The sequence below is a fragment of the Schistocerca serialis genome, chromosome 10 (genome assembly GCF_023864345.2).
Source record: "Schistocerca serialis cubense isolate TAMUIC-IGC-003099 chromosome 10, iqSchSeri2.2, whole genome shotgun sequence".
Classification (NCBI taxonomy): Eukaryota; Metazoa; Arthropoda; class Insecta; order Orthoptera; family Acrididae; genus Schistocerca; species Schistocerca serialis.
The window spans coordinates 158,949,386-158,966,059 of NC_064647.1; the positions used below are offsets into that span (position 1 = coordinate 158,949,386).

The window sequence follows — 16,674 nt, forward strand, 5'->3', positions numbered from 1 at the left end:
TTTCCAGCGAGGGACCAGATTGTTAGTACCTTCACTGCAGAATGACATCTTTGACACAACCATCATCTCACCTCTGGTTGCACCACTTTACCACTATCAAAGGGAAGTCCTCGAAGGCGTTCTTATGGTTTGAAAAATGAAAATCGGACAGGACAAAGGCGGGACTCTACAGATGATCGACGACAGTGGGCCTAAAGCTCGATCGCTGCAAATGACGCAGCGCTGTTTCTGGTCTGGCATTGTCATGCCGAAGTTGAGGGTGCGCCATGTGTGGACGAACTTTTCGAATTGGACACTCGATTAAAGCATGCTATTTTTCACGTGCCGTTATAATTACGTCACACACCACCATGTTATATGCCCTATAGCGGCAGAGGGCTGCAGACTAGTAGACATCAAGAATAAACGATGTAGAGTGTTAATTATATATACACTACTGGCCATTAAAATTGCTACACCACGAAATGACGCGTTACAGACGCGAAATTTAGCCGACAGGAAGATGATGCTGTGATATGCAAATGATTAGCTTTTCAGAGCATTCACACAAGGTTGGCGCCGGTGGCGACACCTACAACGTGCTGACATGAGGGAAGTTTCCAACCGATTTCTCATACACAAACAGCAGTTGGCAGGCATTGCCTGGTGAAACGTCGTTGTTATGCCTCGTGTAAGGAGCAGAAATGCGTACCATCACGTTTCCGACTTTGATAAAGGTCGGATTGTAGCATATCGCGATTGCAGTTCATCGTATCGCGATTGCGGTTTATCGTATCGCGACATTGCTGCTCGCGTTGGTCGAGATCCAATGACTTAGCAGAATATGGAATCGGTGGGTTCAGGAGGGTAATACGGAACGCCATGCTGGATCCCAACGGCCTCGTATCACTAGCAGTCGAGATGACAGGCATCTTATCCGCATGGCTGTAACGGATCGTGCAGCCACGGCTCGATCCATGAGTCAACAGATGGGAACGTTTGCAAAACAACCATCTGCACCAACAGTTCGACGACGTTTGCGCCAGCTCTGAGACCATGGCTGCGGTTACCCTTGACGCTGCACAGACAGGAGCGCCTGCGATGGTGTACTCTACGACGAAGCTGGGTGCAAGAAAGGCAAAACGTCATTTTTCCGGATGAATCCAGGTTCTGTTTACAGCATCATGATGGTTATCCGTGTGTGGCGACATCGTGGTGAACGCACATTGGAAGCGTGTATTCGTCATCGCCATACTGGCGTATCAGCCGGCGTGATGATACGGGGTGCCTTTGGTTACACGTCTCGGTCACCTCTTGTTCGCATTGACGGCACTTTCAACAGTGGACGTTACATTTCAGATGTGTTACGACCCGTGGCTCTACCCATCATTCGATCCCTGCGAAACCCTACATTTCAGCAGGATAATGCACGACCGCATGTTGCAGGTCCTGTACAGGCCTTTCTGGATACAGAAAATGTTAGACTGCTGCCCTGGCCAGCACATTCTCCAGATCTCTCACCAATTGAAAACGTGTGGTCAATGGTGGCCGAACAACTGGCTCGTCACAATACGCCAGTCACTACTCTTGATGAACTGTGGTATCGTGTTGAAGATGCATTGGCAGCTGTACCTGTACACGCCGTCCAAGCTTATTGACTCAATGCCCAAGCGTATCAAGTCCGTTATTATAGATGGAGATGGTTGTTCTGGGTACTGATTTCAGAGGATCTATGCACCCAAATTGCGTGAAAATGTAATGTCAGTTCTAGTGTAATATATGTGTCCAATGAATACCCGTTTATCATCTGCATTTCTTTTTGGTGTAACAATTTTAATGGCCATTAGTGTATATATGAAGATGGTATCTGGTTTTTCTGACATGTCCGAAAGAACAGATACCACCATCATCTGAGTGGATGCACAAACATTACCCGAACTCTTACGGGAGTCAGCAGTAAAGCCGCGAGTAATGAGTATAGTGCGGGACAATAAGTTGCGAATGTGGTTCTGACAGGAGCGTGCCAGAGATGTACCTGCAGTCGCACTATCCTCTGTGTCGTCGGTGGCTCAGATCGACAGAGCGTTTGTCATGTAAGCAGGAGATCCCAGGTTCGAGTCCCTGTCGGGGCACACATTTTCAACTGTCCCCGTTGACTTACATCAACGCCTGTATGTAGCTAAGGGTATTCATTACATTGTAATGTTAATGATTTTAGTTTTATTTGAACAGATTTAAGAGCTTTCATATGAAAAATTCGGGGGCATTAGTTTTCAGCACACGCTCTTCTACAATATCCGTCAAAGAGAGTATTATTGACTTTCCGTCACGCATTGTGGGGACAGGATGAAATGCATTAGCTCGCAGAGCACAAAAGAGAAAAATGGACTAGCATGTCGTAAATTGGAGTGAGACACACCGAACGTGTTACGTAGCTGGGAGAAGAGTAACAAGGTCGACAAGCTAACTAGTGCACTAACGAGAAATGACTGCTTTCATTTTGAGGCGCTGGGCTCACGCAGTGACGAAATCAGCCCTAAAAGGGCTATTCCTCGCTCCTCTGCCCATTTATTCACATTAGCCCTTTTATGTTGTTACACATTACGGATGTAAACTGTGTGGACTCTTCTGAACTGGCGTTCTACGTCGTGTACCCTTTGCTCACAATCTAACAGCTTGTTTGTCACAGGTACACACTGAAGTGCTAGTAGAGGGTAATGAAACAAGCAATTAATCCTAGGAAACAGTTCCGGAAGCCAGTGGCTTCGCCTATGCGACGTATTACGATTGGGTGCATAAACACCTTGAAACAGTCTCTGTGGATCCAAACTGCAGATATTTATTTGAGGACGGCAAGTGTTCGACATGTCACCGTTCATCTGAGGGTACGCTTCACCACATCTCCCCATCCATGCCTGTACACGTTCAAAAATACCAAGAGTTTCAGAAAGCACTGACAACCATCCACAATGCGTTCCCAGAGTCCATTGACACAATCAACAGGACTGGAAGACTCGGATTTTCGAATATCCCCACAAAAAAGTCTAAAAAGTTCAAGTCAGGTGAAATGGGAGGTTATGCACGACCTATACACTTGTGGTAACGTTGTTTACCAGTACTTAGGAGTCCCGAACGATGAAAAATCAAGCGATGGCAATTTATCACTGTAACTGACGCCTCACTTCGGGTGTTTCGAAATAACGTAGCCTTAGATTAGACATTAAGTGAAAACATTCGCTTGACTTTACTTGTGTGTTCTTCGTGTCTTATCTGCAAAGCCGCTGTTTTCTAGAACTTTACTTAATACATTTGTTTCATCGTCCTCTACTCTCCCGCTGTCTTTCGTACACGTAACTAGAGACACGTAAACGATAACGCGGAATCGACGGTTTCCAGCGAAATAATGCGATTTTTACGAACCATCGTGAAATTTGTCATTTTCTCGTATCAAAAATGTTATAAATCTGACCACAGTTTATCAATATTCGTAACTGATTAGTTATTGAATACATTTTGCCTCCATCTTTCCTCACGGCTGTGAGGTTCATGAATGAGAATTCATGGCGCCAACCGGGGAAAACTTAGAAATAGACAAAAAGTAACACCAGAATTGACAAAAATGCATCAATTTTGGAAATACACAAAAACTGGGGAACAGCACCGACTCTGGCGAAAAACAGCGGATTTTTCCATAAAATACAACCATTTTTTCCTGTCCCTGTCTGTAACGGTCAACAACCCAGATTAGCCAAGGGTTCTTTTACTATGTGCTCTGCGAGCCGTTCTTGTACAGAAACATCAGTAATTTGTTTTTAGTATCATGTCAGTGACGAACGTAGCTGCTTCTAATGGTGAATCCTCGTATGCATACCATTATTTTCTATATGTGTGGGACAAGGCCTGAAGAAAGTTTTTTTCTCCCGGGAAATACAATTATCCGCTGTCCTACACGAATTAGCGAACAAACTAAAATTTACAGAAATTGTTCTCGGCTGTGGACCACATCTCGCTATAAAATGAATTATGAACCAATATTACGTCCATTATTTCTAGATATCTACAGCTGTTTATATAGTGTGAGCTTTTTATCTTGAGACATTGAAATATCTCAAGAACTACTATTTTTAAAAACGCTATGTGGTGAAACCAATGTTGACGATCCTTTCCCACTTCGAGGGGATGAGACGGGGGCACCATTGAAATCTTCAGTATGAAGATTTATTGTAGAATCGGATTCTATGTCAATAATCCATAACTTAGTAACACTTTTGTCGTTGCGCGGGGTAGGTGGTGTTGCAATCGACAAATAAAAACTGAGTTTCAAAGCGGTATTATCTCGAGAGAGAATGCGTTGGATAAAACAGAGTTCAGTAATCGTAAAAAAAAGCTTGTTTGATAATGTGCCTGCTCACCAACAGGGTGCTTGTTTGGAAGAATTATTTCACAGTATGTGCTAAAGCATATAGCCGCCCACTACGCTGCACTTTTTCATCCGCAGATGGAATAATTAGACAACTGAGAACTGTTTCCGATGTAATCTGCTGACATCCATTTGTGCAAGCTGAATCATGTTATCGCGCGTTATTTGCATTTGGTTATAAACTTCAGTCTTATGGTAACCCCGAAAATGAAAGCTCTGTCGATCTTGCAAACCAAGACTCTGGACCACTTCTCCCGATCCAGTCACGATTGTACATGCGATCTAATACTTTCCATGGTGCTACAGAATGCGCTGGACAACAGTCATGTTGAACCATATTGTTTGTTGCAAGTCCAAGGGAAGGTCTGCAACCAATACAGGACGATCGCTCACAAAGAATGTTCGATAAATATCACCATTTAGGGTGGCATCGATACGGAACGGACCAATGAGATAGTCAGAAATTATTCCATACCAAAGATTCAAATTCCACGGATGCTGATTGTCTTAGCGTAAACAATGCTAGTTGCATATCTCTGTACTTACTGAAGCGATCACTGGCCAAATGTTACTCTATTTTATTTATGAATAATAGCCAGCTACACTGCTACGTAAGTTGTTTGTTTTATCTCATTCACAATGAGCCCATTTCGGCAAATTGACATCGTCAGGTGCTCTCTAAATACATCGATAAGCGATGGTCTTAATATAATGGTTTTGTAACTTATCTGAAATTTTATAATATATCATTAGGTGTTTTACCTTACACGTAACATCGTTGCTGTCATGTCCTATCTGTTTTGGAGTTATTACTGTCGCCCAGTTGTACAGTGGAGCTGTAAATCGGGTGTTACTTGTTTTCCATATATGCTACGTTTGTAGCGGTTTGGATGACAGTGGGTCAGCGATGTTACATGTTTACATAGTTACCATTACAAATAAGTGATATGTGAAATTCAGTTGTTTATTATTTTTTCATATAGGTTTGTTTGTAATTATGTTTTTGCCTAAAGTTAGTTTTATTTGACATCTTTATTTTACGTTTTTAATTTTTTTCATAACTGTTGTCTATGATTATGTTGGTGTTCTGCCTCCGCTTTATACTAGTCATGTTGTTATCGCTGTTACTATGGATGTGTTGTTTAGACTCACTGATATTTTACCCGTTTTCCCGATTTATAATGTGAGTAAAGTTTTTTATATACTTTTTGTGCTTTAGGTCGGTTTGCTCGTTCAGTAAATTTGTTGGGTTGCTGTATGCATGTGAATATCTCTTTTCTCAAGGATGTTCATCAGTGTTCCCTATTGATAATATGGAGTTCACGTGCTTCCTTTTTGGGTTTTACATAGTGTTTCTCTGCTTGTAAATGATGAAAAAACGTGGATGAGTTGTTTTCACTTTCTCTGGTGTGCTCTTTGTATCTAATTTTGAAGTTTCTACCCGTTTGCCCTATGTAGAATTTGTGACGTGTTACAAGCCGGGATTGTTGAGTTCGGCAATTTTATCTGCCTTTGTGAATTTTGTGTTTGAGGCCGTGTGTGTTTTGAAATACAAATGCGACTTCGGTTTTGTTGAATAATTTGATTTTGGTCGAGATGATTCCTAGATAGGTCGTGGGTACGTGTTTTGTTTTCTTCTTTATCGATGTGTGTATGTTCAGTGTTATTTCTTTATGTATGTTGTGCCTTTCATGTTGTGTTTTATTGTAGTATAATTGTGTTACAATTTTGGGATCATAATTGTTTTGCTGGGCTATGTATTCGTAAGCATGCATTCATTAAAAGACATATTTTGCACTGCGGGAAACGTGGACTTCAAAGATTGAAAAATTCTAATGACGATGGAGTTGGAGACCTCGATCGATATGAGGCTGAGGCAGAAATCGGATTCCGTGTCTGCAGGGAAGATTGGCGCGGCGACAGCGAGAGAAAAAGGTCACCAGTTGATGATGTCGCTGCATCGTCAGTATTTGACAGCAGCAATTTTTACCCTTGAAATTAAAGATTCAGCTATCCCAAAGTTTTTTAACATGTTACTAAAATTATAGATGTAGCAATCGAATTTACCTTCTCTTCCTTGGCGCGTTGGGAATGTTTTCTCCTTGTACGTCGTCCCAAATTAGCTGTGCCCTCCCGTTTATCTTTTCACGAAAATGAAGCACTGTGCTTCATCACTATCATACTTTGCAAAATACTTCCAAAACTAGGGATGGTGCCCTTCTGAAGTACAACCAATGTCCGCTGACGACAGCGAAAAACTGCCGCCGCGCGGAGTGGCCGCGCGGTTTGAGGCGCTACGTCATGGATCGCGCGACCCATCCCGCCGGAAGTTCGAGTCTTCCCTCGGGTATTGGTGCGTGTGTGTTGTTCTTAGCATAAGTTAGTTTAAGTAGTGTGTAAGTCCAGGGACAGATGACCTCAGCAGTTTGGTCCCTTAGAAATTCACACACATTTGAACATTTCGAGAAACTGACGTATAGACCAGGTTGGGTCAAATGTTACACTCCCACGCGCATACGCGTACCGTACTTTGTTTCAATAATGCTTTATCGATTGTTACGTCACCTTTTTGTCACTAATTTCTAACTGTCGCCGTTGCTTTTAAAATAGCACTGATTGCCTTTTTCCGTTTTCTGTAAGACTGCAAAAGCAATAAAAATTTTACGGATAAACGTTACTCACTTGCAAAAAAAAAAGGATGTCCTTTAAAAACCGAAAATATTAGCACTGGTGCTTTGGCGAACTGAATATGCTGTTTTTTCTGAGTTATTAGCAAAAAGCGAGTAAACCCGAGACCAAACAAACTTCGAAAATACCAGTTTCTGCTTTAACCGGTCTTTTTTGCCGTCCCTACCACCATTTCCACCTCTTTCGTGTTCCAGTTGCCAACGGTTCGTGGGAAGAACGATTGCTTGGAATCCTCCGTGCGAGCTCGACTCATTTTTTACTCTCATGGACTTTCCGCGACACATACACACGACTAAGAAATATGCTGGTTGACTCGGGGGAGGAGGAACTGAAACAATCCTGAAAGTTTTTCACATGTTTCTGTTGCAATCTTAAAGAAGTGTTTGGAATCGACAGAAAAGTTTCACCCACTCAAGACCAAAAAGCAGAAAATAATTATTCACAGACTATCATCGACGTTAGTCGCATTTGGGCACAGAAATGAAACAATGATAATAGGGGAAAATTTGTGTAACAGGGGCTCGAACCCTGATCTCCCGCTTAACACGACCGCTCTCCTTAACCGCCTCAGCCATCCGAGCGCACCTTCCATGCGACCCAAATTGCCAGCCTGTTAGCCCACTACGGTTGGAGTCACGAACGATAGCGGTCGAGTATGAGCGTTCAGAAGTGTTCTGATCACTCTTCTGTGAATGCCGTAGCTTAAGCGACTGTTGAACATAGTTAGCGAATTTCGATTTCATTTGTTGCGAGTTGTCATCGCTGATGTTGGTGGTAGGCGATAAATTTTGCAGAAACAAGCGGGAGACCCCCCCCCCCCTTACCCCCTCCCCCCCCCCCCCACACACACACTTTTTTTTTGTGGTTTTAGGGCGCACAACTTCAATGGTCATTAGCGCCCTGACTACTCTAAGAATACACCGCGAGGCACAAGTTGACCACAACAACTAAAAGGGAAAACACGATAAAAGACAGACTGACAGGCATAGGATTAAAAAACAGCATCATCAAATGTCCTTAGCGAGGTTTGTCAAATTGATAAAACGAAGAACACGAGCAGCTGCTCGTGGGTCATCCGCTAAAATGGCATCGAAAGTATTTGGCAGGTTAAGATCGAGGCGCAGTGTGTTAAGATCCGGACAGGACATTAAAATGTGTCTAACCGTCAGCAAGTGCCCACATGGGCAGAACGGCGCCGGCGCAGCCGTCAGCAGATGGCGATGGCTGAACCGGCAGTGTCCAATTCTTAACCGGGCTAAAACGACCTCTTCCCGCCGAGAAGGGCGTGAGGAGGACGTCCAAGCCACGGGAAGAGGTTTTAAGGCCCGAAGCTTGTTGTCGGTAAGTGCAGCCCAATCGGCATGCCACAGAGATAAGATGCGCCGACAAATCACCCTGCTAAAATCGGACGAAGGGACGCAACAAAAAGCTGTCCGAGGCTGGAGGACCGCAGCCTTGGCCGCGGCATCTGCAGCTTCGTTCCCAGGGATACCGACATGGCCAGGAACCCACATAAAGCTAACTGGAGAACCGACGTCCACCAGCTGCTGAAGAGAGCGTTGGCTCCGGTGTACGAAAGGGTGAACCGGGTACGGATCACTGAGGCTCTGGATGGCGCTCAGGGAATCTGAGCAGATGACATAAGCAGAATGTCGGTGGCGGCAGATGTAAAGAACAGCCTGGTAGAGGGCAAAGAGCTCAGCTGTGAAGACAGAACAATGGCCATGGAGCCGGTATTTGAAACTTTGTGCCTCGACAATAAAGGAACACCCGACCCCGTCATTGGTCTTAGAGCCATCTGTATAAATGAAAGTCATGTCGATGAACTTCGAACGAAGTTCCAAAAAACGGGAGTGGTAGACCGAACCGGGGGTGACCTCTTTTGGGAGCGAGCTGAGGTCAAGGTGAACGCGGACCTGAGCCTGGAGCCAAGGTGGCGTGCGGCTCTCGCCCACTCGAAAGGTTGCAGGGAGTGAAAAATTAAGGTGTTGAAGGAGGCGACGAAAGCGAACTCCAGGGGGTAGCAGGGCAGAGACATACAACCCATATTGACGGTCAAGAGAGTCGTCAAAAAAGGAACGATAAGACGGATGGTCGGGCATTGACAGTAGCCGACAGGCATACCGACAAAGCAGTATATCGCGCCGGTAGGTGAGTGGCAATTCGCCAGCGTCAGCATGAAGACTCTCTACGGGACTGGTATAAAATGCTCCGATCGCAAGTCGTAAACCCCGATGTTGTATGGAGTTGAGGCGGCGTAAGATGGATGGCCGTGCAGAGAAGTATACGAAGCTCCCATAATCCAGCTTGGAGCGGACGATCGACCGATATAGACGAAGTAGGACGGTTCGATCCGCTCCCCACGACAGACCACTGAGAACACGGAGGACATTTAAAGAACGGGTACAACGGGCGGCCAAATATGACACATGTGGAGACCAGCTAAGTTTCCTGTCAAATGTAAGGCCTAAAAATTTGGTTGTCTCCACGATTGGGAGAGCAACGGGACCGAGTCGTAAGGACGGTGGGAGAAACTCTTTGTAGCGCCAGAAGTTAATACAGACCGTCTTCTCGGCAGAAAAACGGAAGCCATTTGCGACACTCCAGGAGTAAAGACGGTCAAGAGAACGCTGAAGACAGCGCTCCAGGACAGGTGTACACTGCGCGCTGCAATAGATGGTAAAATCGTCCACGAAAAGGGAGCCTGATACATCAGCTGGGAGGCAATCCATTATTGGATTGATCGCGATGGCGAAGAGAGCGACGCTCAAGACTGAGCCCTGTGGCACCCCATTCTCCTGGCGAAAGGTGTCGGACAGGACAGAACCCACACGTACCCTGAACTGTCGATCCATTAAAAAGGAACGAATAAAAAGAGGGAGGCGACCGCGAAGGCCCCATGTATGCATGGTGCGGAGAATGCCCGCCTTCCAACAGGTGTCGTAAGCCTTCTCCAAATCAAAGAACACAGCCGCGGTCGGGCGCTTCCGCAAGAAGTTATTCATAATGAAGGTCGACAAGGTAACCAGATGGTCAACAGCAGAGCGGCGCCTACGAAATCCACATTGTACATTGGTAAGTAGGCGTCGAGACTCGAGCAGCCAAACCAATCGATAGTTAACCATTCGCTCCATCACTTTACAGACACAGCTGGTAAGCGAGATAGGTCGATAACCGGAAGGAAAGTGCTTGTCCTTCCCCGGCTTAGGAATCGGGACAACAATAGACTCGCGCCAGCATGCGGGAACATGTCCCTCAATCCAGATGCGATTGTATGTACGAAGAAGAAAACCTTTACCCGCAGGAGAAAGGTTCTTCAGCATCTGAATATGAATAGAATCTGGCCCTGGAGCAGAGGACCGTGATCGGCCAAGTGCGTTTTCGAGTTCCCGCATGGTGAATGGGGCATTATAACTTTCACAATTCGAGGAGCGGAAGTTAGGTGGCCTAGCCTCCTCTGCCTGTTTGCGGGGGAGGAAGGCAGGGTGGTAATGAGCGGAGCTCGAAACCTCTGCGAAAAAGCGGCCGAAGGCATTGGAGACAGCCTCAGGGGCTACAAGGACGTCATTCGCGACCTTCAAGCCAGAAACTGGTGAGTGGACCTTAGTGCCAGATAGCCGGCGCAGGCTACCCCAGACAACAGAAGAAGGAGTAAAACTGTTGAAGGTGCTTGTGAAAGCAGCCCAGCTGGCTTTCTTGCTTTCTTTGATAATACGACGACACTGAGCACGTAATCGTTTATAATTGATACAATTCGCCACTGTAGGGTGGCGTTTAAATGTGCGTAAAGCACGTCGACGAGCACGTAAAGCGTCTCTACATGCCGCGGTCCACCAGGGGACCGGTACGCGACGTGGAGAAGGAGGGTGAGGGATGGAATATTCAGCAGCAGCGAGAATGACTTCCGTGAGGTGTGCGACCTGACGATCGCAGCTTGTAAAGGTTTGATCCTGAAAGGTCGCCCTGGAAGAGAAGAGCCCCCAGTCTGCCTTGGAGATGGTCCAATTAGAGAAGCACGGAGAGGGGGTATGCTGCAGGAGATGGATAACACACGGGAAGTGGTCGCTCGAATATGTATCAGAAAGTGCATACCACTCAAACCGGCGTGCAAGTTGGGGAGTACATATAGAGAGGTCTAAATGGGAATAGGTGTGAGATGTGTCCGAAAGAAAAGTAGGGGCGCCAGTATTGAGGCAGACAAGATCGAGCTGGTTGAAAAGGTCTGCTAACAAGGAGCCCCTCGGGCAGGATGCTGGAGATCCCCAAAGGGGATGGTGGGCATTGAAGTCTCCAGTTAACAAAAATGGTGCAGGTAGCTGAGCAATAAGTTGCATCACGTCTGCCCTGGTAACGGCAGATGACGATGGAGTGTAAACGGTACAAAAGGAAAACGTAAAAGTGGGGAGAGTAATGCGGATGGCAACTGCCTGCAGGCCGGTGTGCAACGTGATGGGATCGTAGTAAATATCATCCCGGACCAGCAACATAACCCCTCCATGAGCTGGGGTACCTACCACAGGGGGTAGGTCAAAACGCACAGAGGTGTAGTGTGCCAAGGCAATTTGATCGCATGGGCGTAGCTTCGTTTCCTGGAGGGCTACGACGAGCGGACGGTGCAAGCGGAGCAGCAACTTCAAGTCCTCTCGGTTGGAGCGAATGCTGCGAATATTCCAGTGAATAAGTGCCATCGAAAGAAAAGGAAGATGAGAGAAGTGGTCACCTCGAAGGCCGCTTAGGGCCTGGCTTCGAGCGAGCACTGCCGCCGCTATCAGTAGGCGGACAGTCATCGTCCATGTGGTCTACAGGGTCATCGGCCATCTCGGGAGGATGGCCGGGAGGGGGAGCTTCCTCCGCCAGTGAACGGCCAGATGTACGGCTACCAGCGGTGCGGCCAGGCGAAACAGATGACGGCCTGGGGCGGCAACCGCTGGGTGGCGCAGGAGAAGGAATGCGCCGTGGCGGAGAAGGAGAACTGTGCTTCCTATGCGCCTTTTTGGAAGGACGTGTAGTGGAAGTACCGGTCGAAGGCTGGGAGGTCGAGGTACGGAGGAAGTCTGCACGGGATGGTTCCTTCTTGAAGGCCCGTGCATCTGACTTCGATGTCTTCGTCTTAGCAGAAGCTGAGGAAGGTGCTCGTGTCTGTGGGGCGATGGGAGGAAGAGGAGACGTCGACCGCGCGATCTTAGCACTGGCCGAACGGACGACCGTGGTGCTGAAGGTTAGATCGCATGTCTGGGTTGCTACCTCCCGGGTAGTCCGAGGAGAGGCGAGGACAGTACTGTATTTCCCCGCTGGGAGCAGCGTGGGCTTCCTACTAGCCAATAGCTTGCGAGCAGCCGAGGTGGACACTTTCTCTTTGACCCGAATTTCTTGGATACAGCGTTCTTCCTTATAGACAGGACAGTCGCGGGAGGATGCGGCATGGTCACCCTGACAGTTCACACAACGAGGAGACGGAGATGGACAGTCACCCTCATGGGCATCCCTGCCACAAGTGACACATTTAGCCGCATTGGAACAAGACTGTCTAGTGTGATTGAAACGCTGACACTGGTAGCAGCGTGTAGGTGTCGGGACATAGGGGCGAACAGAAATAACCTCGTAGCCCGCCTTGATGCGCGATGGCAGCTTAACACTATCGAAGGTCAAGAAAATTGTCCGGGTCGGTACAAGGTCATTGTTGACCTTTTTCATGACCCTATGGACAGCCGTCACGCCCTGCTCAGCGAGGAATGATTGAAGCTCCTCATCAGTCAATCCGTCGAGGGAGCTAGTATAGACTACACGACGAGACGAGTTCAAAGTTCGGTGGGCCTCCACCCGGACAGGGAACGTGTACAGGAGGGTGGCCCGAAGCAGTTTTTGTGCCTGAAAGGCACTCTCAGTTTCTAGTAATAAGGTGCCGTTTCGCAACCTGGTACAAGATTTGACAGATCCGGCTATGGCATCTACGCCCTTCTGAATAACGAAAGGGTTGACAGAGGAAAAATCCTTTCCGTCCTCAGATCGAGAAACTACGAGGAACTGTGGGGCAGGCGGTAGTACTTTTGTCACTGTTGGCTGGTCACGTTTCCGTTTTTGAGTCGAAGTCGAAAGAGATGGAGTAGAATCCATTGCGGAGGAATCCCCCATGATTGCCAGCGTCTCCGATGGCGCGCTCCTTCCTTGTGGGGACCCTCTCAGAGGGCACTCCCGCCTTAGGTGAATGTTTACACCTCAGGTCACACCTCCCGAGAAACAGACGGAGGGACCAATCGGCATGGTCAGAAGGTATCAGCTCAGGCAATCACCCCTCCCCGGGCCTGGCCTTTACCAGGGGGTACGCGCGTGCCTTACATGTCTACCCAGGGCGGGGAATTACGCGTTACCCCGTCACCGGCTACGCGTGCGAACGCGTGGGTCGGCCTTCAGGCACGCACAGGGAGGAAGGAAGAAGAGGAAAAAGAAGAGAGAGAGGGAGAAAGGGGACAGACTGTCTCAAACGCCGAGGCGGAGACCAGAGAAGGCAAGGTAATGAGAAGGCAAGGAGAAGAAGGTAATGAGAAGGCAAGGAGAAAAAGGCAATGAGAAGGCAAGGAAAAAAAGGCAATGAGAAGGCAAGGAAAAAAAGGCAATGAGAAGGCAAGGAGAAAAAGGCAGTGAGAAGGCAAGGAGAAAAAGGCAGTGAGAAGGCAAGGAGAAAAAGGCAATGAGAAGGCAAGGAGAAGTCAAGGGAAAGAGTAAGGAAGACAGTGAGGTCGAGAAGAGCAAGGAAAGGAACCAACAAAAGGAAGGAAGAAACGAGAAGTGAAAAACCAAAAAGACCACGATTATAGGTCGTGGAACCGTCCGTCTCCGGACGCAGGCGCTAACTACCCCCGTGAGGGGGATGGACTCCTTTTAGTCGCCTCTTACGACAGGCAGGAATACCTCGGGCCTATTCTAATCCCCGGACCCGCAGGGGGGCCACACACACACACGGGAGGACTCTAACCTCCGTCTGGGAGAGCCGCGCGAACCGTGGCAAGGCGCCTTAAACCACGCGGCTACCCCGCGCGACGGAGAATGATTTTTGCTCGTTGAATCGTAATGATATATACAAGAATGTGATGTCTGCTCTTTCGGGCCTATCCGAATCGAAGCACAAAACACATTCCCCGTATTTTAGCAATTCATTCTTTATTCTGTCTACACCAAAAGCTTTTCTATTTTTGATTCTTTTAATGCTTAATTCTGATGGTGGTTATCTTCCACATTTTTAATCTCGCAGTCGTTTTTCTACGTTTCTTCGTTAATTATATTTAATCTTGCTATGTCTTTTTGTGTTATGTTAAAGTAACAGGGGATTTGATTCTGTCAGAAGCTCGCACACACGTTGACTGCAGGACAGCGCCGAAACCATTGCAGCGTAACCAGATAACAGCGTGACTACCAAACAAAAGTTTTAGAGCTAAGGCCACAGTATCGCCCGTTATATTTCGCAATTCTTAATCTGCTGTTCAGTACAATGGCAGCCAGTCACCACATTAACACTTGAAAGTCAGAAACTGAAATATCGATTTTTAATATTAATTATGCACGGAGGCCAATGAAACACGTGTAATTCGAAAGCTACTTTGCCACGTATGTGCACGAAAAGTCATGTGCGTACGTAAAAATTAGGAGAGGTAAAAGTAAGTAGACATACACACAAGATAAAAGTTTTCCTCCGTCTCACACTGCTATCAGTTTCTGCCATGTGTACCGATCAGGCGCTGGGGTAGAAATAACACGAAAGCACCCACGTTTCGTGAGCTAGCATTCTACGGACGTTCGTCTTTAAAAGTCTTACAGCTGGTTCATTTGCAGTAACACACGCACACCGGGCAGCTACGATGCCACCACTGTTAGGTCGTTGATCATGCCAGCAGTGGAAACAATACTTGGTACGAGTAGTAATCATGCAGTTAATAACGTTCGAAATTGCCTTCCTGACAATGTTATTCATGTAAGCACAAGATGGCGGCACGTCCCGCCCATTCCGGCTTAACAACATAAGGCGTAAATTTGTAGTTCCATCTCTCCTTTTTACCTTCCATTGTTATAACGAAGCCTTCAGTGGCAGCAGAAATCGTACATAATGTGCTCCGCCGACGATGTTTCAAACAGATTTTTCAAAGCAGTCACAGGATCCACGAAATGATAGGTTCCACCAAGGTTGTAGTCAACAATCTTCACACTGCAGGTGTTTAGGAACTACGGTGTGAGTGCGGAGCTGCCTACATAGAAGAAACCGAGACCTGTCAGCTTACGAGTAGCAGAACACGAACGCTATTTACGATTACAACATACTACATCGGCGATAGCGAAACACCACTGTGACTGTGGACAACCTATCAGGTTCCAGGAAGCCCGATTACTGGCGAAGGAATCGTGGATGCGAGAACGCAAAATACGGGAGGCGATCGGAATTATTAATCAGCCTGACAACATCAACAGAGAAGATGGCAACAAACTCCCGGCGTCCTGGCTGCCGGCTATCCCAGTCCAACGCGTAATGGGGCCCCTTAGGGATATGGCAGCAAGAGAGGGGAAGAAAACCAATGCGCAAATGGTTCAAATGGCTCTGAGCACTATGCGACTTAACTTCTGAGGTCATCAGTCGCCTAGAACTTCGAACTAATTAAACCTAACTAACCTAAGGACATCACACACATCCATGCCCGAGGCAGAATTCGAACCTGCGACGTAGCGGTCGCTCGGCTCCAGACTGTAGCGCCTAGAACCGCACGGACACTCCGGCCGGCACCAATGTGCACTCCGTGTGCATACCGGGGGGAGTCATTCCAGATGTGGAAAGGGTCCTTCCGGATGCCACGAAGGGTACAGGGTGCACCCATCTGCAGGTGGTCGCTCATGTCGGCACCAATGATGTGTGTCGCTATGCATCGGAGGAAATCCTCTCTGGCTTCCGGCGGCTATCTGATTTGGTGAAGACTGCCAGTCTCGCTAGCGGGATGAAAGCAGAGCTCACCATCTGCAGCATCGTCGACAGGACTGACTGCGGACCTTTGGTACAGAGCCGAGTGGAGGGTCTGAATCAGAGGCTGAGACGGTTCTGCGACCGTGTGGGCTGCAGATTCCTCGACTTGCGCCATAGGGTGGTGGGGTTTCGGGTTCCGCTGGATAGGTCAGGAGTCCACTACACGCAGAAAGCGGCTACACGGGTAACAGGAGTTGTGTGGCGTGGACTGGGCGGTTTTTTAGGTTAGATGGCCTCGGGCAAGTACAGAAAGGGCAACAGCCTCAACGGGTGCGGGGCAAATTCAGGACATGCGGGGACCACGCAGCAATATGTATTGTAATTGTAAACTGTCGAAGCTGCATTGGTAAAGTACCGGAACTTCGAGCGCTGATAGAAAACACCGAAGCTGAAATCGTTAAAGGTACAGAAAGCTGGCTGAAGCCAGAGATAAATTCTGCCGAAATTTTTACAAAGGCACAGACGGTGTTTAGAAAGGATAGATTGCATGCAACCGGTGGTGGAGTGTTCGTCGCTGTTAGTAGTAGTTTATCCGGTAGTGAAATAGAAGTGGTCAGTTCCTGTGAATTATTATGGGTGGAGGTTA

At 47.5% G+C, this 16,674-nt stretch overlaps 1 protein-coding gene across 4 annotated transcripts in view; it reads right to left on the bottom strand.

Moving 5' to 3' along the window:
• Positions 1-16,674, bottom strand: part of LOC126425294 (pyruvate carboxylase, mitochondrial) — a 417,925-nt gene that overhangs the window by 375,572 nt on the left and 25,679 nt on the right. The window lies entirely within an intron of this gene.